General features: G+C 48.4%; 1 non-coding gene across 1 annotated transcript; it reads left to right on the top strand.

The window, feature by feature from the left end:
• Window positions 1–16,037: 16,037 nt before the first annotated feature.
• TRNAR-UCU (transfer RNA arginine (anticodon UCU)) lies at window positions 16,038–16,111 on the top strand. The gene has a single exon. It is a non-coding gene; the product is annotated as a tRNA-Arg (tRNA).
• Window positions 16,112–19,398: the final 3,287 nt, after the last annotated feature.

Below are 19,398 nucleotides of genomic sequence, written 5' to 3'. Positions count from 1 at the left end.
CTGGATGCTGAGACTTTTCGATTTTTCTGTGCTGACAGGCAATGACCCCCAAGAGAACACTGCATTGACCTGAGAAATCTTCCAAAATTGAATGACAGCACTGGGATTACAGGTGTGGAGTTTGATTAGAAGTGTGTAATATCACAGGGTGGGAAACTTAGGGTTTGGGGTTTTAGAATCCAGTAATATAAATAAAGCAAGATGGAGGTTTTAGGGCGGTGGCTGGTCCTTCTTCTTCACCTTCTTCTCCTTTTTCTTCTTCACTTTCTTCTTCTCCTTCTTTTTCACCTTCTTCTTCACTTTCTTCTTCACCTCCTTCTCCTTCTTTCTCCTCCTCCTCCTCCTCCTCCTCCATGTGTTTAGGTGGTATTATGTAATTAGATTAAAAAGTCTGGCATTACAGGCCACAGGTAGTTAGTAATTGGGTCAAAAGTAAAAATAATTTAGGTGTCATTTCTTAATTAAAGAGTTTATCCTTAAAAGGCCTTGTAGAGAGAGAGATAAAGCTCCGTTTTTTAGTTTGTTAGAGTGATGTAGAACTCACGGTTTGTAAGACTGTAATATAAATAAGAACAACAAAACATCAAAACATCTGAGTCCAAATGAGAAATACCATCTCACACATTTAATCCATGACAAAAAAGAAGCAAAGACTCTACAGAAAAAGACCTCTGAGATCATTCCTGGGATGAAACAGAGCTGCAGGGAGTTTTGTGCCTCTGGTTCCTCTTGCACCTGGGTTGTGCTGCTGTTTTCCTGGAAAAACTCAGGGTTTGTTTACAGCTTTCCTGGGAGCTCTGGCAGCCTTGTCACTAAAACTCACAGGGAGGATCTGTCTCACCCTCCTCTCCATCCTGGGGCTGGGGTTTCTCCCCTCAGCATCCAGGGAAATATCCCTGACCTCCCAGTGGATGGCAGGGAATGGCTCAGACCGTCTCCCCCAGCTTTGATCCACCCTGCACACCACAGAATGAGGGGTCCCAAATGCCTTTTCCACTCCCCAATGACCAGGAGAAGACACCTCTGGTGGTTTCAGCCCATTCCAGTGAAGGGAAATGGGTTTGGGCATCCAAAATGAGCAGGATTGTGGTCATTTGGGGTTGGTCCATTTGGGCTGGGCTCATCCTGGTCATTTTGGGGTTGGGCTCCCAAAGGAGCAGGATCTTGGTCCATTTGGGTTGGTAATTTTGGATTGGGCTCCCAAAAGAGAAGGATCCTGGTCCATTTGGGGTTGGTCCATTTGGGCTGGGCTCATCCTGGTCATTTTGGGGTTGGGTTCCCAAAGGAGAAGGATCCTGGTCCATTTGGGGTTGTTCCATTCGGGTTGGGCTCATCCTGCTCATTTTGGGTAAATCCATTTGGGTTGGTCTCCCCGAGGAGCAGGATCTTGGTCCTTTTGGGTTGGTAATTTTGGGTTGGGCTCCCAAAAGAACAGGATCCTGGTCATTTGGGGTTGGTCCATTTAGGTTGGGCTCATCCTGGTCATTTTGGCTTGATCTGTTCGGGTTGAGATCCCAAAGGAGCAGGATCCTGCTGATTTGGGATTGATCCATCTGGGTTGGGCTCCCAAAAGGAGCAGGATCCTGCTCATTTGGGGTTGGTAATTTTGGGTTGGGCTCCCAAAGGAGAAAGATTCTGATCATTTTGGCTTGGTCCATTTGGGTTGGGTTCATCCTGGTCATTTTGGGTCAATCCATTTGGGTTTGGGCATCCCAAAGGAGCAGGATCCTGGTCCATTTGGGTTGATCATTTTGGGGTTGGGCTCCCAAAAGAGCAGGATCCTGGTTCTTTTGGGGTTAGTCCATTTGGGTTGGTCTCCCAAAGGAGCAGGATCCTGGTTCTTTTGGGTTGGGCTCATCCTGGTCATTTTGGTTTGGTTCATTTGGGTTGGGATCTCAAAGGAGCAGGATCCTGCTGATTTGGGATTGATCCATCTGGGTTGGGCTCCCAAAAGGAGCAGGATCCTGCTCATTTGGGGGTTGGTAATTTTGGGCTGGGCTCCCAAAGGAACAGGATCCTGCTCATTTTGGCTTGGTCCATTTGGGTTGGGCTCACCCTGCTCATTTTGGGTTGATCCATCTGGGTTGGGTTCCCAAAGGAGCAGCATCCTGGTCCATTTGGGTTGGTAATTTTGGGTTGGTCCCCCAAAGGAGCAGGATCCTGGCATCGATGGAGACTTTTCCAGGCAGGAGCAGGTCCCCTATGCCCCAAGCCAGGTGTGCAGTGACCTGGAAGCTGCTCCCTGCAGGTGTGAAGCCTCTTCCAGCCTTGTGCTGAAAACTCCTGCCTCATTCACAGCCTCAATGCGCTCATCAGCTCGTTTGGGTGAGCTCTCTAAGGCTCCTCACATCTGATATTTGAAGGATCCTGCGTGTGAGGCACCTGCTTAACTGCAGGCAGCGTGAGAAGCACCAATCCATTTGATAATTAAATGTTTGCTGCCACCTAATTGTCCCTTTCTCTGGGAGTGCAAAGCCTGTCTCCTGGCATTCTCCCCGGAGTGCTGAGCTTCAAAGGGAGCTGGAGAAGAGTTTCTTTTCTTAAAGCACAGGAGAGATTGAAGATGGAGCCATCTCGAAAACTGTCAGGAGCCAGATAAGAAAACCGGGAGAACAGCAAACCCAGCAGGCTAATTATAAACAGGCAAATATAGCAGAAAAGCAGATTGCAGCAGGCTGATAAAGTGACAACAGCAGTGACACTGCCAGAGCTGGCGCTTACCTAGGAACCCCCGGGCACTGCCGAGCCTGGGCTTGGCTCTAAGCTCGGCTTTGCTCTGCAGATCTGCAAATCTGCCCTCTCAGAGCTGGCAGGATGGGCCAGGTCTGCATCCAGGGATCAGCTGCACTCCTCAGCTTGGCTCCAGCATAAACCAGAGGAGCCCTGGCCTGGGAATGAGTTTCCAACCACCTGAGTGCCTCGAGCTGGCTTTTCCCTGGATTTGTGGGCATTTCCCTGCTGTGAGCAGTCGCTCAGGGCTGGGGGGTCCCAAATGTTTTTTCCATTCCCCAATGACCAGGACAAGACATTTCTGGTGGTTTCAGCCCACTCCTGTGAAGGGAAATGGATTTGGGCATCCAAAAGGAGCAGGATCGTGGTCATTTGGGGTTGGTCCATTTGGGTTGGGCTCATCCTGGTCTTTTTGGCTTGGTCCATCCGGGCTGGGCTCCCAAAGGAGCAGGATCCTCCTCTTTTTGGCTTGGTCCATTTGGGTTGGGCTTCCAAAGGAGCAGAATCTTGGTCATTTTTGCTTGGTCCATTTGGGTTGGGCTTCCAAAAGAGCAGAATTTTGGTCATTTTGGCTTGGTCCATTTGGGTTGGGCTCCCAAAAGAACAGGATCCTTCTCATTTTGAGTTGGTCCATTTGGGTTGGGCTCATCCTGCTCATTTTGGGGTGAATCCTTTTGAGTTGGGCTCCCAAAGGAGCAGGATCCTCCTCATTTTGGCTTGGTCCATTTGGGTTGGGCTCCCAAAGGAGCAGGATCCTGATCCATTTTGGGTTGGTCCATCTGGGTTGGGCCCATCCTGCTCATTTTGGGGTTGGTCCATTTGGATTGCGCTCCCAAAAGAGCAGGATCCTTCTCATTTTGAGTTGGTCCATTTGGGTTGGGCTCATCTTGGTCATTTTGGGTTGGTCCCTTTTGGGTTGGGCTTCCAAAGGAGCAGGATCCTGATCCATTTTGGGTTGGTCCATCTGAGTTGGGCTCACCCTGGTCATTTTGTGTTGGTCCGTTTTGGGTTGGGCTTCCAAAGGAGCAGAATCTTGGTCATTTTGGGTTGGTCCGTTTGTGTTGGGCTCATCCTGCCCATTTTGGGGTCAATCCTTTTGGGTTGGGCTCCCAAAGGAGCAGCATCCTCCTGGTCATTTGGGGTTGGTCCATTTTGGGTTGGGCTCATCCTGCTGATTTTGGGTTGGTCCATTTTGGGTTGGGCTCCCAAAGGAGCAGGATCCTGATCCATTTTGGGTTGGTCCATCTGGGTTGGGCTCCCAAAGGAGCAGGATCCTGGCCAGTGGCATGGATGGAGGCCCTGCTGCTGCTGCTGCTGCTGCTCAGGGCCGAGCTCCCAGAAGAATTCCAGGGGGAATTCCAGGGACAAACGAGCTCTCTGCTGGGTTCATGCCTCTCCCTGCTCGTGCTGAGCACAATCCCCCAGCTCCTGGCTTGCTGGGCTATAAATACAAACCCAGGAGCTGGAGATGGCTCTGCAAGCACGAGCCAGGGGGGTGGGTGTGTGCAGGCAGCTCTATTTTCAGCTGCTCCCACCCTGCAAGGTTTTCTGTAGTACTTTCAGTTGAACTTTCAGGGTTTTTCTATTTTCTCTTTTTAGTTTTTCAAGCTGTCTCGGGGAAATGTGCAATAAGAAGGGTGGCACTGGGTGATCTTTAAGGTCCCTTCCAACCCAACCCATTCGGGGATTCTTTGATTCTGTGAATTTCAGCATCCAAACTTGGTGTTGGTTAATTATTAGTGTATTTATTTTTTTTTTTGTTGTAAGATAGGATTAGGAGAAAGGTCAAGTAGGTTTAAAATTTTAAAAGGGTATAAAGAAAATTTTATTAATAGTGATTAAAAGAAAAAAAGTAGTAGGAATTAATTTTTATAGAATTTTAAAATTATTTTTATTTATAATGTAAAGAAATAAAATTTAAAAAATTTTAGTTAGTTTATTGTTTATTATTTATTTTAAAATAGTTGGGTTTTTTTAATTCAGAGTCTTGTGGAGAGCAAGAGACGCCTCCCTGTATGGGATCCACTCCCACTCCTCACCAGTGTCTCTAACAGCACCAAAACCCCAAAACCTGATGATTTCACTGGAGACAACTTTGCAGTTGTTTAATTTGGGAGGATGACTCTCCCATCACCAGTGATGAGGGCTCAGCTGAGCTCTTGCACCTCAGGAGGCTCTGGAATTGTCTCAATCCTGTGGGAATCCTGCAGGAATGCAGGGGGATCACCACATCTGATATTTAAACATCCCACATCTGATATTTAAACAGCCCTGGGTTCTCTCAGGAGTGGAGTTTGGGCTGTGGTGGCTCAGATCCTGCAGAGCAGGGTGTCCCCAGCAGGAGCCCCTTGGGGATGGTCCCTTCTCTCTGCCTTGAGATGGTTTGGGAGGTGGATTCACGGCTGAAAATGGGATAAAAACTGTCCAAATGATGCAGTCCCTGTGCCAAGAGTAGCTGACAATCCCAATTTACTGCTGGAGATTCAAGCACAAGGCTGTAAAAACCACTTGAGGTCAGGGGCTGGTGTCTGGGACACAAAACTTGAGCACCACCCCGATCACATCCTTTAAAAATCCCGATTTTGGGAGGAGCCGGTGGGAACAGATCCAAACATTTTGGTTGCAGGAAGCCCTCGGGAGGAAGAGAAAACGATTCTGAGTGAAGATTTCCACAGCAAATAGCAAAAACATCCCCAAATGGAGACCTCGTGCTTTCCCTTCCTTCCAGAGGAGCGATTTGCTGCCCTCTCCTGCTCGAAGGCAGCCGGGAAAGGGCTGGAATTGGGGGAGAAAAGGGAAAAAGGGAGAGAAAAGGAAAAAAGGGGGAGAAAATGGAAAAGGGAGAGAAAAGGAAAAAAGGAGGAGAAAATGGAAAAGGGAGAGAAAAGGAAAAAGGGGGAGAAAATGGAAAAGGAAAAAGGAAAAAGAGGGAGAAAGTGAAAAAGGGAAAAGGGGGGGGGAACAGAAAAGGGAGGGAAAAGGAAAAAGAGGGTGAAAATGGGAAAGGGAGAGAAAAGGAAAAAGAGGGAGAAAATGGAAAAAGGAGAGAAAAGGGAAAAGGAAAAGAGGGGAGAAAATGGAAAAGGAAAAAGGAAAAAGAGGGAGAAAGTGAAAAAGGGAAAAGGGGGGGGAATAGAAAAGGGAGGGAAAAGGAAAAAGAGGGTGAAAATGGGAAAGGGAGAGAAAAGGAAAAAGGGGGAGAAAAGGGAAAAGGGGGAGAAAAAGGAAAAGGGAGAGAAAAGGAAAAAGGGGGAGAAAATGGAAAAGGGAGAGAAAAGGGAAAAGGAAAAAGGGGTTTCCACTGTTGGAAATCCAACAGTGAAATATCTGAGGTGAGCTCAGGGTGGTTTTACCTTTGCTCTGATGAATTCCCCATGGAGGCACCTCCAGGCTGGGCTGGGCTGGCACCCTCAGGTTCCCTGGAGCCCCAGCCTGGCACTGCCACCGTGCCAGGGACACACCCAGGCCCCTCTGGGCTGGGATATTGGGAATTTAGACAAATTCCCCGCGCGTGGCTGCTGTGATAAAGCTGTTGCTGCCCTGCTGAGCCAGGCTGGAGCATCTCATTGATTGCAGAGAAGGCCAGATAAGGGCTTTATCTGGGATGTCTCAGTCTGGGGAAGAGAAATTGAGGGATGTTTTTGTCTGGACATCCCACCCTGGGCTGCCAGGATCCTCCAGCAGCCTGGGCTGTTATCAGCCCTGCCTTGCTATTGTGTCTCTGGGCTGACAATCTCCTCCAGCCCAAAAAGGAGAAGAAATCGATGGCTTATCAGCTCCAGGCTGCCACATCAAACCTCTCTTCAAGGGGCTTCCCATTGCTTTGGCAGCGCCAGGGGTAAGGGATGTGCTCTGACCCATCCCAAGGATATTTATTTGTGGAGTGCTGGGCTGGGAGAGTGATGCTCTCCAAAATAGATTTTGGAGATATTTTGGAAATTTATTATATATATTTTATATATATATATATATATATATATATATATATATATATATATTTATTTATTTATTTATTTATTTATTTATTTATTTATTTTATATATAAAATTATTTTTATTTTTATATATAATTATTTTATGTATATTTATTTATTTTATATAATTATTTTAAATATAATATATAATATATAATATATAATATATAATATATAATATATAATATATTATATATTATATATTATATATTATATATTATATATTATATATTATATATTATATATTATATATTATATATAATCTAATCGACTATATATTATATATTATATATTATATATTACGTTATAAATTATATATTAGATACTAGATATATTTATAATATTTTAGGGAAAAAAACCTGCATTTTTCTAGGCTTTGACAAATGCTGCTGCTCCTGAAGCATCTGAGAAACTCCATGGGAAGGTGAACAAATGCAGGAAAACAACCCAAATCCCTGTCCTCAGGAACTGGGGGTGAGCTGGGGCCTACAGAGCCAACAGGTATCAAAAATAGAATGGTGTGGCTTGGTCACAAAACCAGATGTAGGGTTTTACAGAGGGATTCACAAATAAATCCTAATAAATCCTTACTTTGTTAATTAATTCTGTCTGGTCTCTGTTCTAGGGCAGCCTTCTCAAGGCATCATCTGAAGAGGTTTTTGGCCTCCTGGGAGCTGGGATGGGCCCAGGATTGGATTGGATGTTCCTGGGAGCTGCCCAGGATTTGGTGGGAGGATGTCCTGGGGCCTGGATGTGCTGGGGAACCCCAGAATTCAGGATCTGGGATTCCTGCATTCCCATTAAAGTGCAAATCCCACCCCAAAGGGACTTCAGAGGACACAAGGGGAGCAGATGAGGAAGGAGAGGGCTCCAGGAGTCCATCCCCAGCTCTGGAATGGCTCTGGCCCTGCCTGGAGAACACACCAGGCTTTCTCTTATTGAAGTTAATAATACCTTGTGCTGCCCAAGGTGGATCCATTGAGGTATCTTAATAAATCCCTATTTAATTAATTAACTCTGTCTGGTTTCTGTTCTAGGGCCGCCTTCTCAAGGCATCAGCTGAAGAGGTTTTTGGCCTCCTGGGAGCTTGGATGTGCCCCCAGGATTTGGTGGGAGGATGTCCCAGAGCCTGGATGTGCTGGGGAACCCCTGAATTCAGGATCTGGGATTCCTGCATTCCCATTAATGTAAAATCCCACATTAATGGGACTTCAGAGGGGAGCAGGTGAGGAAGGAAAGGGCTCCAGGAGCCCATCCCCACCTCTGGAATGGGCTCTGCTCTTATAAAAGATCATAGTACCTTGTGCTGCCCAAGGTGGATCCATCGAGGCCTTTTAATAAATCCCTATTTTATTAATTAACTCTGTCTGGTCTCTGTTCTAGGGCAGCCTTCTCAAGGCATCATCTGAAGAGGTTTTTGGCCTCCTGGGAGCTGGGATGGGCCCAGGATTGGATTGGATGTTCCTGGGAGCTGCCCAGGATTTGGTGGGAGGATGTCCCAGGGCCTGGATGTGCTGGGGAACCCCCAGAATTCAGGATCTGGGATTGCCCCGAGCAAATCCCACCCCAAAGGGATTTTAGAGGGGAGCAGGTGAGGAAGGAAAGGGCTCCAGGAGCCCATCCCCAGCTCTGGAATGGCTCTGGCTGTGCACAATCCCTGTTTGGAGCACACACCAGGCTCTGCTCTAATTAAATTAATTAATTCTGGCATCTTCCCACCCTGCAGCTCCCCACATACCCACAAAGAAACACCCAAATATGGAGCAAAAATGCAAATTTGGAGCTGTGAACTGCCTGGTTCCTGTGGGAGCCCACCTGGGGCAGGTGAGGCCAAGGACAGAAGCTCCTGAGCTGGAATTTGTCCACAAGTACCCACCAAAAAAATCCAAATATGGACAAATTGGAGCTGTGAACTGCCTGGTTCCATGGGAGCACACCTGGGGCAGGTGAGGCCAAGGACAGGAGCTCCTGAGCTGGAATTCAGAGGGTGAGTGGCCCTGAGGATGTCCCTGAGGATGTCCCATCCTGTCCCATCTCTGAGCACCCATGGGTGCTCCTGGCCAGGTGTGAAGTTCCAAAATCCACGCCCTGAGAGCTGTGAGATTTCCAGCCAGAGCTGCTCTGGGTTTTCCCTCCGTGGCTCTTTGTTTCTGTTTTTGTCTGAGCTTTCCTATGAGAATGTTTGAGCTTGTTTATCTGTTTCAGCTGAAAAACTCCACAAGCCCCAGCAAAATGCTAATAAGAAGCATTAGCTGCAGTTAATTGGGATCCTCATAATTATCTCCTGCTACAGCACCTACCCTGAGAACAGCAGGATGGATGCCAGAGATAATCAGACAGAAGATCTGGGGAAAAAACATTGAATTTTCTTATCCAAATTAAGATTTTTTTTTTCCCTTGGATTGATTACCTCACTAAATATTTGCTGTTGAGAGCAAAGCAGGCTGGTTCTGGTGAGGACTGCAAAGGGAAAATGATGGGTTCTCAATTATTTACAGCCTTGCTTGGCTGCCTGAGTGTGCACCAGGAATGCAAAGGGAATTTTGCTGTCGCTGGGAATTTCCACGGAGATTTTTCAGCGGGAATAAAACACAACCAACGACGAGGGGGGAAATTCTGCCCAGTCCAAAATCCAAAACCTGCTCAGTGATAAATTGAGCTGTCAGCAAAGCTTGATGATCACATCCAGAGCACCCCAAACTGCCTGAGTTTGCAGAGCAGGAGTAAATATTGACTTGGCACAAAGCTCTGGGGTCAGCAGGTGAGAAATTCAGAAATCTCATTATTAAATGCACCAGTTTTGTCCCAGCCTGGTTTATATTCCCTTATATATAACATATTCCCTTATATTATATATAGTACATTCCCTAATATATTATATATTTATATTATATATTGCCTTATTTTGTATATAATATATTCCCTTATATGATATATCATGTATATTATATATATTCTATATTTTAATATTATATCAGATAATATTATATATTATTATATGTCTATATAATATTATATATTATATATTACATTTATGTAATACATGTAATATATTACATTATATATATATTATATAATATATTCCCTTATATTATTGTATTCCCTTATTATATAATTTATATTTTAATATAATTTCTATTATTATATAATTTATATTATTGGCTCATCCCTGAGTGGGGTTGGATGTGCCCCACACTCAGCCAGGTGGGAGTTTTAGACTTGGAATAAATCCCCCAAATCTCTGTTTTTTTCCTGGGAATTGGAGAATCTTCTGTTTTTCCAGGAAACAAAGGGGAAAAAACCCCAAACTTCCATTTTTTAATGGGAATTGGAGGAGAAAACCCCCTCCCAGTGGATGCCAGCAGGTCCCAAGAGCTCCTCTCAGATCCCAACAGATCCTAGTGGATCCCAGCGTATCCCAGCAGCTCCTATCAGATCCCAATGGATCTCAGTGTCCCCCAGTGGATCCCAGCATCCCCCAGTAGATCCCAGCAGATCCCAAAGGCTCCTTTCAGGTCCCAGTGGGTCTCAGCAGATCCCAAAAGCTCCTGTCGCATCCCAGTGGGTCCCAGCATCCCCCAGTGGATCCCAGTATCCCCTGGTGGATCACCAATTCTCCCAGTGGATCCCAGTATCTCCCAGTCGTTCCCAACAGATCCCAAAAGCTCCTCGCAGATCCCAGTTGATCCCAGTATCCCCCAGCAGATCCCAGCGGATCCCAGCAGATCTAACAGCTCCTTTCAGATTCCAGTATCCCCCAGCGGATCCCAGTACCTCCCAATGGATCCCAGTATGCCCAGCGGGTCCCAGTATCCCCCAGTATCCCCAGCGGGTCCCCGCCGCTCCTCCCCGGGGCAGGGCCCGAGTTCCCCGGGCCGGCCCCGCTCCCCCGGCCCTTTGTCCGGGCCGGCCCCGTCCCCATGGAAACCCGGCCGGGCCCGGCGGAAAGGGCCGGACGGAGGCGCAAAGGAGCGGGGCGGGACCGGGACGGGGACGGGGCACGGCCGGGCCTGGAGCTGCTGCGAGCCCGTGGGCCGCGTCCTGCTCCGGGAACTTGCACCGGGAACTTGCACCGGGGAATAACTCCAGGGACCACCGGGGAACAACTCCGGGGAACTGCACCGGGAACTGCTCCAGGGAACTGCACCGGGAACAACCGAGGGGAACATGGGGAAACACCGGCAAACAACTCCAGGAAGCACCGGGAACACCGGGAAACAACCCATGGGGACACTGGGGAACAACACCGGGAAACAACCCAGGGGGAGACCCGAGAACAACACCGGGAACACCGTGAACCAACCCCGGGAAGCCCCGGGAACACCGTGAACACCGAGAAGCAGCCCCGGGGAACACCGGGGGGGAACACCGGCGACACCGTGAGCTAAGCCCGGGGAACACCGGGAACACCGAGAAGCAGCCCCGGGAACACCGAGAAGCAGCCCCGGGAGCAGCGGGCGGAGCGGCGCCGGCCCAGCAGCGAGCCCTGAGGGTGAGGCGCGGCCTGCGCGGGACGGGCCGTGAGGGGACGGGAAAAGCGCCCGAGTGAGGGGAATTTTGTGAGGAAAACATTGCAAAGCTGAAATGCTGAGGGGAGGAGGTGGTGGAGGATGGAAGGGAATTTTTTCCAGCGCTTAAAGGGGCTCCAAGAGCGCTGGAGAGGGAGTTTGGAAAAGGCGTGGGGTGTGGGACAAAGGGGATGGGTTTAAACTGGAGGGGAGGTTTTGGTAAAGATTTCCTCGTTGTGAGGGCGGAGAGGGCTTGGAAAGGGTTATTCCAGGGGTGCCTCATCTCTGGAAGGGTCCAGGGGCAGCCTGGACAGGGCTTGGAGCAAACTGGGATGGTGGAAAGTGTCCCTGGCATGGGGGATCCCTTCCCAGCCAAAGGATCACCCTGGATCCCTTCCCAGCCAAAGGATCACCCTGGATCCCTTCCCAGCCAAAGGATCGCCCTGAATCTTTTCCCACTCAGAGGATGATCCTGGATCCCTTCTGACCCAAAGGATCACCCTGGAACTTTCCCCACACCGAAGATCACCCTGGATCCCTTCCCAGCCAAAGGGTGATCCTGGATCTCTTCCCAGCCAGAGGATCACCCTGGATCCCTTCCCACCCAAAGGATCACCCTGGATCCCTTCCCACCCAAAGGATCACCCTGTATCCCTTCCCACCCAAAGGATCACCCTGGATCCCTTCCCACCCAAAGGATGATCCTGGATCCCTTCCCAAACCATCCCTCAATTCTATAATCAGGGCCAGTGCCCATTTATAATTTTCCAGTTTATTCAGCGTTCTCCCCAGGAACATCACAGCCTCTCTCCACTCCTTTTCTCCCTGATGGTTTTTGCTTCAGCCTGGGATGCAAAAATATCCCCTCTGGGGATTGATGGCCAGCAAAAAAATCATTTTTCTGTGGTACTTGAGCTGCTTTACAAAAGACCACATGCTGTATTTTAACTGAAAGCTCAGCAAAGTAAAAATCAGGAAAATCAGCCCCTTACCCAGCAAGTTTTGGCACAGCCACCTGTGCCAGCCCATGGCAAAACCTCCCAAAACTGTGTCTGTGTGATCATTTTAGGGGAGCAAAATTTAGGATTTCCTAATAACTGGGTTTTTTTAGATGAGCCCAATCCCACAGACCAAGCAAGGTTCAGGCACTGGAGAGTTTGAAAATAAATGTGATAAAACCCAGAACAAGACACCTGGCTGCCCTTTGGGAGCTGCTGAAATAGCTTGCAAAGGAAGAAAAAGGCATTAGAAATTTAGGAAAAAAAAAGAATATAACTATTGTAAGGATTTTTGAAAGAGCCTGCACCATCACACAGGTGTAAGTGGATTTTTGGCCTCAAGCCACACAGCTTGGTGGCTCTTGGGGAAGGTTTTATTGAGGAATTGGGTGGTTGCATTTATTGTTTATATCATATTATATATATATTATAGAATATATATAATTATATATTATATTTATCATATAGAAATATATATTTACTGTCTATACTTATATTTATATATTTATATTTACTGTAAAACCTCTCTTTGGAAAGCACAAAGCAGTGCCAGCTATGTAGGGTTTTTCTGTAGGGACTTCCTGTAGGGTTTTCTGTAGGAATTTCTGTCAGGGCTTTCTGGAGGGACTTTTTGTAGGGTTTTTCTGTTGGGATTTCTGGAGGGACTTTCTGTTGGTATTTTCTGTTGCTGTTTCTTTCGGTGTACACAGAATTTCTGGATCTCCCAGCACCGGCGATGCTGCCCTGGAGCAGCTTTAGGTGTGGTGGATCTGAAAGCTCCATCAGTCACCAAATTGCTCAGAGTTTTGTCTTGCCAAAGGCCTTTCCCAGCTGTTTATGAGGTGCTAAATTCTCTGGGTTCACCCTGGGCCGCTGCATCCTTGCTCGTGGCTCATGTTCCTGCTGTCTGTGGGAGATGATTTGAGGCTGGGAGCATCAGCTGGGGGACATTTCACAGCTTTTGAAGTCCTGACACATTTTTTAACTCCTGACACATTTCACAGAGATGCTCTCCTGCCTCAGGACGTGCTCTTCCCACAGACTGGGATGCACCAAAACCAACCTGGTGGCACCTGTGCTGCTCCCTCCAGTCTCTGCTTCCCAAATTTGTCACATCTTCAGGAGCAGAGGGACACTTGGGAGCTCGGGGAAGACTGAAGGGATGTTGAAGGTACTGAAACACCTGGCAGGTGCCCCCAGGGCTGCCTGTTGGGATGAAGATGAGGATGAGGCTCTGGTGCTGCTCCTCTGCAGCCCCTGCCTCTCCCCACTCTTCCCCTGACAGAAATGTGGCATTTTCATCAGCTCAAACTCTGCTTCTTTCCTGAGTTTGGTGCACTTAGGGCTGAGGGGAGCTCCAGGCAGGAGGAATTCCTTCAAAGCTCTGATTGCAGGGATGTGGCTGCCCAGAGAGCCACAGCCATTCTTCTGAGAGTTTCTGCTATTTCATTCACCATCTCCAGATTTTCTGCTTGCTGCTGACTTCAAAGCAGGTGCACTCTTGAGGTGCAGCCTCCCAAAATGATATTGAAAGCTGCTGTCTTCATCCCCCAGGAGGAGCAGACAGTCACAGGCTGTGGGAGATTTTGCTCATCCTTTAGAGCTTTTTACCTTTAAGATTTTTTTTTCTATAACATTTTTAAACACAGTCTTTGGTCACCCTGCAGATGAGTGTTTTCTAGACTTTGAGTTTTCTCCAGGTCCCAGTGTGATCACAATTGGTTCACAGAGGGATTTATTTCAAGGATTATCAATTCACTGGGTTATCTTTTGCAGCAGGAAGGGTTTTTCTGATAGAAGTTCAACCCCTGCCTTCTTTCCCACCACTCCAAGGTGGATTTTACTTGTCAAGACCACCATAAAGCTTTCCATGAGTAAAAGGATCACCAAATCCTTTGGGTTTGCATTAGGTGTGCTGAGGTTTTCAGTGCTGTGCCTCTTCTCTTCAGCACCACACAAATTCACAGCTCACTTTGGGCAGAAGTCAGGTCCTTTCCAGCTCTTGAGGGAGGCAGGGATTTGGCACAGAATGGGATTTTAGCCATGAGCACAGAGGTGCCCCAGCCTGAGGCAGGAAGGACAGGCACTGAGGAAAGCAGGGATGCAGCAGGAGCTTGTCCTGTGCAGGTGGAACACACCTGCTGTGATCTTCACCATCTAAACATGGGTGTTTGGGGGGCTATCCTCAATTTTGAGGTCCTGGTTCCACTGGGAGGGAATCTCCTCTTTATTCCTGCTCGGGGATGTTCTTCACCAGGAACAGCTGCCTGAGCTTCAGACCACACTGACCTCGAGGCAAAAGCTCCCTGTGGCAGGGAATTCCACTTCTTAGATTGCACTTAACATCTCCCCTTTCATGGGAATTGGGGGGGGGTTTATCCTCAATTCTGAGGGGGTGAATCTCCTTTTTATTCCTGCTCTGGGCTGTTCTTCACCAGGAACAACTGCCTGAGCTTCAGGTCACACTGACCTCCAGGCAAAAGCTCCCTGTATCAGGGAATTCCTCTTCTGGGATTGCACTTAACATCTCCCCTTTCTTGGAAATTGGGGGGGGTTTATCCTCAGTTTGAGGTTCTGGTTCCACTGGGGGCTGAATCTACTTTTTATTCCTGCTCTGGGCTGTTCTCCCCCAGGAAGAGCTGCCTGAGCTTCAGACCACACTGACCTCAAGGCAAAAGCTCTCCGTGTCAGGGAATTCCACTTCTTGGATTGCACTTAACATCTCCCCTTTCACAGGAATTGGGGGGATTTATCCTCAATTTTGAGGTTCCAAGGTTTATCCTTAGTTCCGAGGGGTGGGAATCTCCTCTTTATTCCTGCTCTGGGCTGTTCTGCCCCAGGAAGAGCTGCCTGAGCTTCAGACCACACTGACCTCGAGGCAAAAGCTCTCCATGTCAGGGAATTCCTCCTCTGGGATTGCACTTAACATCTCCTCTTTCATGAGAATTGGGGGGGTTTATCCTCAATTCTGAGGGGTTGAATCTCCTTTTTATTCCTGCTCTGGGCTGTTTTCCCCCAGGAAGAGCTGCCTGACCACACTGACCTCGAGGCAAAAGTCCCTTGTGTCAGGGAATTCCTCTTCTGGGATTGCACTTAACAATCTCCCCTTTCACAGGAATCCAGGGCGTGTTTGGGAGAGAATAACAGCCTGAAATTTGTTCCATTCAAGCATTCCAAATGTGCCGTTCCCAGCCTGGAATTTGTTCCTTTCGGGGATTCCAAATTCCCAGCGACGACTCCGTGCCAGAGTTTGATCCATTGTTAATAGGTCAGTGGCTGTAAATGGACCTTTCCTGTTGTTTTGACATCTGTCTTCATTTTTTCCCCTACAGAAGAAGCACAAATGTTTCTTCATTAAAGCCCTGATTGACAGCTTGCTGAAAGGAAACCCACGGTGGCTGCTTTCCCTTTCATTCCTCTGCTCAAACCTCAGGTTCTCACCGGTTTTTCACCCCGACAAGCCGAGCTCCCCTCACCATTGAGCTAAATCCTCTTTCATCTTTATCCCTCGGCTTCTGCAGCGAGGAGGATGCCGTGATGCCGCTGAGATGCAGCGAGGAACTCTGCTCCAGGATTTAGCTCTGCCCAGAGCGCCGGGGATGCTGCGGAAAGGTTGCCAGAGAGGCGGATACCAGCCTGCATCCAGCTTTTTGCTGCATCCCTGCTGCCGAGCGAGATATGGAGCATTCCTGGGATTATTCCTGCCTGTCCCTGTGCAGGGAGGGCACTCTGGAGATGCTGCTGTGCCAGGGAGGTGTCGATGGGCACCGGACCCTGCGGGCGCTGTGGATTTTTCAGTTCTGGAGCCGACGCTCCCCTCACGGTGAGGTCTCTGTGGCGCAATGGACGAGCGCGCTGGACTTCTAATCCAGAGGTTCCGGGTTCGAGTCCCGGCAGAGATGATCTCCAGGCAGGTGTCTCTTTTCTTTTAGGGCCATTTCCCTCAGACGTGATCTCCAGGCAGGTGTCTCTTTATTTTAGGGCCATTTCCCCTCAGGGATCATCTCCAGGCAGGTGTCTCTTTTCTTTTAGTGCCATTTCCCCTCAGACATGATCTCCAGGCAGGTGTCTCTTTATTTTAGGGCCATTTCCCCTCAGAGATCATCTCCAGGCAGGTGTCTCTTTTCTTTTAGGGCCATTTCCCCTCAGACATGATCTCCAGGCAGGTGTCTCTTTTCTTTTAGGGCCATTTCCCTCAGATGTGATCTCCAGGCAGGTGTGTCTTCTTTTTTAGGGCCATTTCCCCTCAGACATGATCTCCAGGCAGGTGTCTCTTTTCTTTTGATGCCATTTCCCTCAGACATGACGTCCAGGATCTCCAGGCATGTGTCTCTTTTCTTTTAGTGCCATTTCCCTCAGACATGACGTCCAGGATCTCCAGGCATGTGTCTCTTTTCTTTTAGGGCCATTTCCCTCCCAGGTCCTGATCCCTTACGTTTATAACACCCCCGAGGGTTTGCATGGGGAGGGAATCACTTTTCCTGGGATAGTTGATGGATGTAACATCCCTGTGCTCCTTTCTCCGGGCATTTCTCCTCCATCATCTCCCCATTCCCCCATTCCCTTTGGTTCTCCTCCAAGCAGGTGTTTTAACCCCACATCTCCCCCCAGTAATGTCCCATTATTTGATAACCTCTTCCTAAGGGATGTTCTGTGCTTTCCAGTAGGGCCCAGCTGGAAGGAAGCAGGTCAGAACCTTCTGGTGGCATTTCCTGTGATAAATGGGGTCATTTTTTCACATGTGTGGCCAAAGAAATGTAGGTCTCTGATCTGAAGGTCCACCTTGGTAAATTTGGGTAACTCAATGCTCCCCACCTGGACCTTTGTACTCTGAAATGGTTTTAAACTGCCAGAGGGCAGGGTCAGATGGGATATTGGGAAGAAATTGTTCCTTGTGAGGGTGAGGAGGCCCTGGCACAGATGATTCCATGGATGCCCCATCCTTGGAAGTGTCCACAGCCAGGCTGGATGGGGCTGGGAGCACCCTGGGATGGTGGAGGGTGACCCTGCCATGGTAGGGGTGGGACTGGACAAGTTTTAAGGTCCCTCCCAACCCAAAGCATTCCATGACTCCATGCTCTCTGCAATCCCAGGATGCTCTCCCATTGACTGGATTTCTGGTCTCCAGTGGAAAACCAGTCCATCCCCATCTCTGGGCTTGGCTTGTTTGTTTTTCTCCTTGTGGTATCTGTGCAAATGCTGGAGCTCAGCCTGATTGGAAAACCAGGTCCTGGTGGTGCTGGAAGTTCTGCCCTCATGTTCATCGTGGCAAAATTGTCATTTCCAACACATCCAGGGGGAAAAGGCCAGATTATCCTGAAAAAGAAAAAAATATGTGGGCAGTGAGTGGGACACACCCAAAGGAAAATTTGGTAGGAATGGGGGGAGAAAGGGCAAATTCTGCAGAGATCACTCCTGCCATCAGCAAATGGAGAATGAAATCTCTTCATTTGCATTTTGGGACAGGGGCAGCAATAAAACTCTGATTCCAGCTCAGCTGTGGTTCCCCTGGGGAGGGACTGGGGCTCCTCTTCCCTGAGGATGAGTGTGGGAGAACTCAGGAGCAGATCCTTGGTGTTACCAGCTGTGTTCTCCTGCTGTGTCTGGGAACCCCAGAGTGTCCCTTTGGGTTCAGGGACACCTTGTGCCAGGGCAGGAGACCCCTGTGACCCCCCCAAATTCAGGCACCAAGTGACGTTCACCAGTTCTGATGGTCAGAACGCTGCTTGTGTTCCATTCGTCACCTCACCTGTGTGAGGAGGACACAGAGCTCCCAATCTCTCTCAGCTGCACTTTTGGTCTCCCTTGGCTTCTTTTGCAGCTCCTTTTTGGCTTTTCCAGAACTTCCATGGGTTCCTTAATCTTCCCAAACCTTCAGCTCCCCTTTTGTCTCACCAGGTCACCCCTCAGGTGTGCTGCCCACAAGGTGAGGAGGTGTGAGGATTCCTGTCCTCGCTGCAAGAACAGAAATTCTCATTTGGACAGGAAAAAGAATCAGCCAAACCTGCTGAGGAAGATGAGGAAAATTGAGGAATTAGGACACAGACTCTGAGCTACACCTGAGTTCCACCTGTGCTGTCACTGCTGCAGGATGCTGTTCCCAGTGAGGGAGCTCCTCGTGGGGTTTTGGCAATGGCCACGTGTGCAAACACAGTTCAAAAGCAGTTCCATGCTAATTATACCCACTCAGAATCAGGAAGATTTTGCTTTCCGCCCCAGAACATTCCAGATTCCCAACAAAAAAGATGTTTGGGATGCCCTACACTGAAGAGGGAGCTTGCATGGAATCTCATCTTTATCCCTCCGGACCTCAGGTAGCATCATGTTCCAGGAATGAATCCCCATCTGGAGGGGCAGGGAATTTGTCTCTGAAATCCCCAAACCCGACCCTGTGGGGCCAACCAAAACTCTGGAATGATCCCATGGCAACCCTAGAACTGACAGAAATGGTGGAATGTTCCTCTGGAAATCCTAGAACCAACAAAAAGGGTGGAATGCCCCTCTGGCAACTCCAGAACTGGGAAAAAAGGTGGAATTCTACCATGGCAATCTTAGAAACAAATAAAACCAGTGGGATGATCCCATGGCAACCCTACAATTGGCAAAAATGGTGAAATGTTCCTCAGGCAACCCTAGAGCCTCCAAAAATGGTGGAATGATCCTGTGGTGACCCTAGAACCCACAGAAATGGTGGAATGCTCTTCTGGAAATCCTAAAACTGACAAAAAATTGTGAATTCTCTTCTGGTATCTCTAGAACCAACAGAAAAAGTGGAATCCTCCACTGGAAATCCTAGAACCAACAAAATGGTGGAATGTCCCTCTGGCAACTCCAGAACTGGCAAAATGGTGGAATGTTCCTCAGGTAACCCTAGAGCCAACAGAAATGGTGGAATGATCCTGTGGTGACCCTAGAATGCACAGAAATGGTGGAATGCTCCTTTGGAACCCAAGAACTGAGTAAAAAAAGGTGGAATTCTCTCTGATATCTCTAGAGCCAACAAAAAAAGTGGAATCCTCCACTGGAAATCCTAGAACCAACAAAATGGTGGAATGTCCCTTTGGCAACTCCAGAACTGGGAAAAAAGGGTGGAATTCTACCATGGCAACCCTAGAAACAAATAAAACCAGTGGGATGATCCCATGGCAACCCTAGTATTAAAAAAATATATATTAAATGTTCCCCTGGG

Source organism: Molothrus ater, chromosome 29 (assembly GCF_012460135.2).
Source record: "Molothrus ater isolate BHLD 08-10-18 breed brown headed cowbird chromosome 29, BPBGC_Mater_1.1, whole genome shotgun sequence".
Lineage (NCBI taxonomy): Eukaryota > Metazoa > Chordata > Aves > Passeriformes > Icteridae > Molothrus > Molothrus ater.
The sequence above is the reverse complement of the archived record's forward strand: the minus strand, read 5'-3'. Positions and strand labels throughout refer to the sequence as shown.